Consider the following 7,969-nt stretch of genomic DNA (forward strand, 5'->3'; position numbering starts at 1 on the left):
GGTTGGGGGGGTGGGGAGGGGGAGGGTGTTGACACCAGGAGATTCCAGTGTCAAAAAAATTTGCCCCAGGAAAAAGTGGGGCGGTGCATGTGGCGGTAGAAACTGGAGCCTGAAACAGAAGCCTGGGTGTCCAGAGCCATGCTCTGTCTACCAGCCAGGCTCTGAGCACCCAGATCACCACTGCTGGAGTGCCAAGATCCCAGGTAGGCTACTGGGGACAGCCCAGGTGCTGGCCCCAGTCTCCCCTATCCCACCTGGAGCATTTTTCCCATGCTGATCCCAAGTGCAGGGGCATGTAATGGGGCAAAAAGCAGCAGCACAAATTTGTCTGGCTGCTTTTTTCCCCTGCAGCTACCACACACCCCTGCTCATGAGGGCATGGCCCACAAGTCCAAAACAAGGCTTAGACTCATGCTGATGGAATTGTCAAGATGTCTTAACAGCCTTTCCGCTGCCACTGAACTCTGTTATTGTTGTTACTTATTTTCATATCATCATCTCCTAGAGGCTCTATCTGAAATTAGGGTCCCATTGGGCTAAGCACTGTCCACAAGGAGAGAGAGCTTCTGCACCACAATAATATCTAAATTGTCATAAGACGTTTGTTGTTCCACTTTCAAAGTTCTGGAAGTGAGAGTAGAAGGACACAATGACCGCTCAAGCTCAGAAATGAAGTCTATGCAAAAGAACCCATACATCATGAGTTTCTGTCCACAGTTTTACTCATAGTGCCATGGTTCCACCTCAGCCTAGGAGGTATTTATATGATATTCTCCCTTCCTCCTATCACCTCTCTCTCTCTCTTGAACTACAGCTAGGTGCAGTCACTCAGGCTATGATTTATCACCACTAGCTAAGGCAAATTTCTCTAACTTCAGTGGGAGCTGTTGGTGCTTAAACCCTATGAAAATCCTCTAGTGGGACCCAAACCCTTCAAGATTTTGACATCAGTGAGAGCAAGGCACCTAAATACCCTTCACAAGTGGCTCTAGGTAGCTCAAGTTGCCCACTCTAAATCAGTTGACCAATTTTGAAAAATGTAGACTATAAACCAATCTGTTCCTAAGTATTTCCAACTGTCAAATAGGGTTAAGATACTGTAAATCTTGTAAAATACAATAATTTACCAATCATCAGATGTATTGTGATGACTGATCAAATCATGTTCAGAATAAAGATGGCTAAAAAATAGTTTGCCCAAGGTTTACAAAATTGTAATTTATTGAGGGATTTTTCTTTCAGTTTATTTTTTAAACCTCCCTGCCTCCCAAGAAAAAGATATCTGAAAAGAGAAGTTTTACTTAAAATAAATTCAGTTTCTGAATTACCATAAGAAAGAAAACAAACAAAAAGGTTTTAGACTGAAAAGTCATTCTTTGTAGGGAAAAGCTATTATGTTTTACTGAACCAGTGTGTTGGATACTACTTTTTGAATTCTGAGGTTCTTCTCTTTAGAATTAATCATTGTTATTATGAGTTATCCATAGGTAGGTGCTTGCTGGGTGTACAAATTATTTATAAATATCTAAAATAAGCATATATTGTGGATTTGAAAATTCTAAGCATTCCTGCAAAAATAGAAATGTTCCTGAATTCACAGCATCTCATTAGTACCACAGCATGATACAGGAGAAAAAAAGCACAAACAAAAGGAAAGGAGATTAAAAAAAAAACCCTGGTAAGAGCTCTACTGAAAGCAGTTACCATATTTTCCCCCAAATACTTTTCTAATAGAAAATGCAATTTCCCCAAATGATTTTAACAGGAAAATTTCACTTTTAGTAAAAAAAAATCAAATATATCAACATTTCTGAATCAAAACTTTAAAAAAATGTTCATTCTATGAACAATTTTAGAATTAGAATTTTTGTCCCATTGTGGGACACAGATGTTCAAAATGTGGGGCAGGCATTTCCAAATGTTGCTCAATTCTGTCCCATGCCAATGAAACACTTCACTTAAAATGAACTGATGTTAACAATCACAACAATGTATTTCAACAGATTAGGTGAGGACTCAGACAAGAGATAAGACTATTAATTGACCCCAAATAAATTATTCATTAGGGCTCTGCATTGCTTCATACATTTCCCATTAATATGTTTGTGATAATTCTATAATTTATACAATTGTGCATTTTCTATACATACAATATTTTGTAGCTGCATGAAACTCCATAAACACTTGCTTGAAAAAAAGTGAATTTTTTTGTTTTCAAGACACTTATTTGGCTTGATAATATGCACCATTTTCAGATAAATAGATTAAGAAATTGCATAGCAAGTTTTGCAAAAACGAGACTGGTTTCAGCTTTAAAATAAAATTCAAGGCAAGGAGTATTTTGAAGGAAGTATTTAAAAAAAAGGCTTAAAATGTTACTTAAATATTTTAAACCAAAGCCACTTATTTCTCTAAATATGAACTCTGTTTTTTTTGGAAAATGTAGACAAAATTAATAATGATTAATAGTCATTTGTATATGTTAATCAGTTATAAAAGAGTGTGATAGGGTAAAACAGGTTGATAAGTTGCTTTGTAGCCCCTGCTTATAACAATCTTTAACACCTTCTCTTTATGTGATTCCTAGAGCTACTATACATGGCCAAAATATATTTTTCAGTCATAATTGGTATTTTAGTAGAAAGTTAGGGTTTTGATTTAATTATTTTTCCATGGAAAACGTCAAAATTTCAACTTTCTGTCAAAAATCTGAAATGTCCAAAACCTAACACACAATAATTGATTTTTGACAAAAAGTCATTTTGCTTTCTTTACAAGGGATACCATCTCAATATCTGTTATTAGCCTTTTATAAATCAGCTGTAAATTTATCATAACTATATCGTCTGACCAATTAAAGGCTACATGGGAAACATCCCCACTTCTATTATCTTTACATTTCCATGGTGGCCACTACCCATACATTCTCCTCTGCCCTGCTGCCCCAGGTGTGGCAACTGCGTCAGCCAATGTTCATGGGGCCAGAAAACATATGCTGGCTGCAGTGTCAGCTGTCTCCCAGCCCCATGTACATCAGGACCCCTCCCGATGTGCCCAGGACCAGGAGACAACTGCTCCTGCAGACAGCAGAGCTCTCCTGGCCCTGTGCACATCTGAACTAGCTCCCATGCCCCCTGCCAGCCCATGAGCTAGCACCCCAGGGGAGCCTGGAGTGCCCCCTTGCTGCTGTGGGGATGAAGGGGGTGGTACAGAGTATGGCAGGAGCAGCCCTGTACTGAGCTGCTCAACTGGGAGTAGATTTTCTCCTAACCTGATGCACATGTAGATGTGCTCCCAGGGAAGGTCTACTATGCAGTATTTTACTGTGCAGTAAGCCTGTATCACATCAATAGCACATGTAGACATGCCTACAAAGTAGCAAGCCAAGCCTTACTATGACTTTTTAATGTGTATTTCTCCATAAAATAGATCTTGGATGACAGTGGCTTCCTTCTCATTGATTTTAAGATGACTGTACTCACAGGCAGCTTGTCAAAAGATAGTCGGCTGCTAGTTCTCATAGCATACAAATCCCCTTCCCTCTACCTGCACCCAACGGGCGTAAGCCTTCCTCACCCACATTAGTTAAGACAAATAGGGCTTGGAGTCTTGGTCTGATCACAGTGTGCAGTGGGTCCCTGAAGACTAAACCCTTCGAAAGCAGGCAGGGCAGCAAGACAATAAGATGCCCTTTATGGGACAGTCATCTCGAGAGGGCTGTTATGTAGACTCATGTTACTTTCTTCACCCTTGTCCATATTCTTTTCTCCAGCTTGAGGCCTACATGAACTCCCCGACCTCAGTGAGGGAGGAGAGCCCTGCAAACATGCTTGTATCCCAAGAAGAACTGCAGAGTGGTGGGGTCTATTAGGAATAGCAGGACTGAGTAGAATCATTATCTGGGTGGCCAGATTGACCCTAAAGCAGCAGCTATGCCACAGACTTGCCTGCATTATCAGTTAAACTGTGTACCAAGGAAAGGGTACACATATACATGGGGGAAACCCACTGGGGCAAAGCAGCATCTTTCCCTACCACAGTCTTGGGACTCCTTCCTACTTATGATCAAGAAAATTCACAGGTTTCTGTGCACAGAGGGATGTGGGGCTGGCTTTTGCATGGGCATATGATTCATAAAAAATGTTACATCTGGTACAACTGATCTAGAATCCCAGGAAACAGATGGAGGTTGAGGAAAATCTTACTTGGGTTGACTTCTGCTGAATCTTGTTTGAGCCAAAGAAGCTGTGGTGTCTACCTACTCCTGTTCTACCTTTCAGGTATCTAAATGGATTTAGGTACCCGAGTGCAATTCTATTTCACCCCGTTCAAGTCCTGAAAATCTAAGAATACACTCATGTAGGAGGGTAAGAGGGAAAGGGGAGAGAGCAAGTGCACTCACACCCTCCCCCTTACCAAAGCGAGGTCAGGAGCTTGTCTCCATTGTTGCTGGCTTCACTCGAACACTGCCCCACTGGCATGGAGCTGATCCTCCCCCTTTCTGAAGCCAGGGCCAGAGCCAGTCTCTGTCACTTCCAGCTTTGCCAGAGTGCCATGTATGTCAGCACAGAGATGACCACATAGGCTGCGCTGGCACTCAACACAGGGGAGATGCCTAGAGGGTTCAACAGTGGAAGCCCTGAGCAGGGAACAAGGGAAGCCTGGGGGCATGCCCAGGACTTGACACACTGGGACTTGCAGCTCTGTTGTGGGTGTTCATCAATCAAAGAGGCTTTACTCACCTGCACAAGACTGGAATGCCACAGAACCGGAAGCTCCCATCCCTGAGTGGCTGGAATACCCCAGGGGCTGCTATAAGAGAAGGACGGAAGTGAACAAGAAGCCTTCCTGATGGGAGATGGAGGAGCATGGACCAGAAGGGCAGCAATTCTGTCCACATTTTTGTTTGTTTATCTGGAATGGGCTTTTAGGGATCCTGGGTGGGAAGATGGGAGCCTATCTGTATGGGATACACTCCAGCCTAAGCCTGAAGGTTGGCTGTCTTTGAAATCATCACAGTCTGAACTGGGGCACAGGTAACTGAGTTAAGACTTGGAGGCTTGTGCAGGGAGTGTGGGGGTAAAGGAGCTCTCAATAGTCCCCAGAAGCCTTACTTAGGACGGCATCCATCTGCATGGGGTAGAAGATGTCCATGACTGGTGCCAAGAGGGGCAGACATGACTGACAGACTAGAATTTGTGAAAGTGGTGACAGTGCACTAGGATGGCGGGGGATGCTACAAAGAGCAGGATGGATGAAGTTTGCCAGAGCTACCAGCCCAGCAGAAAGGGAAGGTCCCATTGAAAGAATTCTACCTTTTAAATATCAAGTCATGGTGGGCGAGTTTGGAGGTGGGACTGCACCCTTCTGCCCAAAGACATTAACAGCAGGGAAACGAAAACTGCAATTTTAAAAATGACACTGTTTTTGTCCACTCACTGCTGATTGGCCAAGGGGCCCTGATGATCCTGCTGCCTGCTACTGACCGGTGCCCCCCCTCACCACCAGGGCCCCTTGGCCAATCAGTGGCGGGGAGGCAAAAACTTTTCTAACTTTGTGGCTTAATGCTCACCTGTTCTGTCCTAGCTTCTTACTAGTTTGAAGAAGTAGTAGACAAGAGTGGGCTGTAGGAGGGTACACTTAAGGCAATCAACCATTTTGAATTTTCAGGGCTGGTGTCTAATTTCAAGGTTGTGTCTCCAGGTCTTGGAGTCCCCAGAGAGTCCCTGAAATTCATTTTCTTTCAAGTTAAGAAAACTGGTCATCATTCTTTGCAAGACATGCATGATACATCTAACTTCAGTCACTGTAGCAGTGCTTTTCAACTGGTGCACTGAAGCCCACCAGAGGGCAGCACCCAGGTTGTGAGTAGGCTGCTAGAATGGATAAAAAGGAGGGCCTGTGGGGAAGTTGTGCACAATATCCTAATCCTTAGGTTTTACCAGCTGCAGAACTCCAGGTGCTTTGTAAAGGTGGCCAAGATCATCCCTCTCATTTAACATGTAGGAAAAACTGAGGCACAGGGGAGCAAAGTGGCTTGGCAAAGGTCACCTAACAGCTTAGGGGCAGAGCTTGGATTGGTATCCCTGTATCCTAAATCTTTGTCCTTTACTGTATGAAGAACACTAGGCCTGAAGTTAAGGAAGGTTTGCGTGTTAAGGAGGGTTTGTGGGTGGGAGTGCAGCTATTGACATTTGCCTGTATGCAGCCAGTTTGTCACCTTTGTGATCTGACAGATTCTGGTGAGTCCAAGTCTTTTCTAATATTTTTTTTTTACAAAAGACTTCAGAAGGCCTACCCTATAAAGGGCAGCGAGTTTCTGGTACAGAAGAGTTTGTAAGCTACTCTTAAAAAATTATCAGCTGATAAGTATTTCATTCCATGATGCCTGTTTTTAGTTTTTTTGTGAGTAGCTATGTCTAGCTAAATTTTCACATACTCTAACTCTACAATAGTTGATCCTTGAAGATACAATTACCATCCTGAAAAGCAAAGACAAAAATTTAAAAAACAGCAAAAAATACACCTTGAGCAGTAAAAATAAAAAGTACAAATATGCATTTTGTAACAAAATCACTTCACAGCTATACTGTTATCAATGCTTCTGTTTACCAAGCAAAGGAACAACTTGGATTGTTTCTGTACCACCACTACCACCTAGTGATAGACACAGGCTTCTGCAATTCCACTTGAATTACCTTTGTATAGTGATTCTTAACCATTATTAGACTCAAGACACCCCCCAGAAAATGCTGGGTCTTGGCTTTCACTTGTTTTTTGACTTTGGAAAAATAATAGAGTTATTATTGTGTTGCAACAAACTCAGAAAGACCAAACAGGTCAGAATGTTTCTGATACCATGGATTCCTATTTGAAATCTCTGGTTTATCTTGAGAATCATGTGTAGGTGTTTGCACCCCTAATGTTACTAATATCATATGGCACCCTGGGACACTCTTAAAAGGATCTCACAGTACCCTAGTGTGCTGCAAAACTTGATTTAGGAATCAGGACACTAAGTAAATTCTTGATGTTGAATAATTTGTTCAGCCATGGTCAGGACTTTATCCTTCAATGTGACTCACTAATAAGAGTTTTAGAACCAAAACCTATAGACGTGCTCATTTGTGTTGTAATTAAAACGCTCCACTGTTGCCTCACTGTCATATGTACTAAGACTCCCCCACCCCCACCCCGCATTTCAAAATGGCTGTGGGGGTGCTTTAACTAAACCTTGTTGAATGAGCTTTAGTTAAAGCACCCCCACAACCATTTTGAAACATGGTGGGGGGGGTGAGAAGCATTGGTGGTGGAAGGCTGGGGCTAATGGGGCTTATCCCCCCCAAATGCAGCTCCATTTGCGCCATTGCCATGTACCACCGCTGCAGCGCCATTGCCATGTACCACCGCTGCAGCACCACACCCAGCACCCTCACCACATACTCCCCTGCTGTGTACAGCAGCAGTGCCCACTGGCGCTGCTATACCCATGCAGGAGGGAGGGGCAAGGGTCAGGTGGCATACTCCACACTACACCCCCAACTACCCCAAATAATATTTTATCCCTATGCATATGGGTGGGTGGCTTAATACTTGTGACAGTGAGCTGTTTTAATTAGAGTGGCTGTCCAGAAACCACTCTAATTAAAATGTCCCTTCCCCCTTCTCTGAGCAAATGTATAGGCAGTTTAGGTTCCCAACTCCTAAAATCATACATGCTAGAAACATATTTAATTTAATTTTATTTGATTTGATTAAACCTTATGTTACTAGCCCTTACGGTCATAAAGAAGAACTTGTAAAGATGACCTGAGTGTAGCCAATGCAATGAAGTTTGCCTGAGTCTGCAGACGCCATAAAAGAGTAGCTCAGAGAAGCTTGCACTGCCCAGCTCATTTTACTGGGCTGTGTTAACAATCAAACTCACGGTTCTGTGAAAGACTTTATAACTGACACCCCACCATGTCTC

The sequence above is a fragment of the Gavialis gangeticus genome, unplaced genomic scaffold (genome assembly GCF_001723915.1).
Source record: "Gavialis gangeticus isolate Ggan-Ray unplaced genomic scaffold, GavGan_comp1, whole genome shotgun sequence".
Taxonomy (NCBI): Eukaryota; Metazoa; Chordata; order Crocodylia; family Gavialidae; genus Gavialis; species Gavialis gangeticus.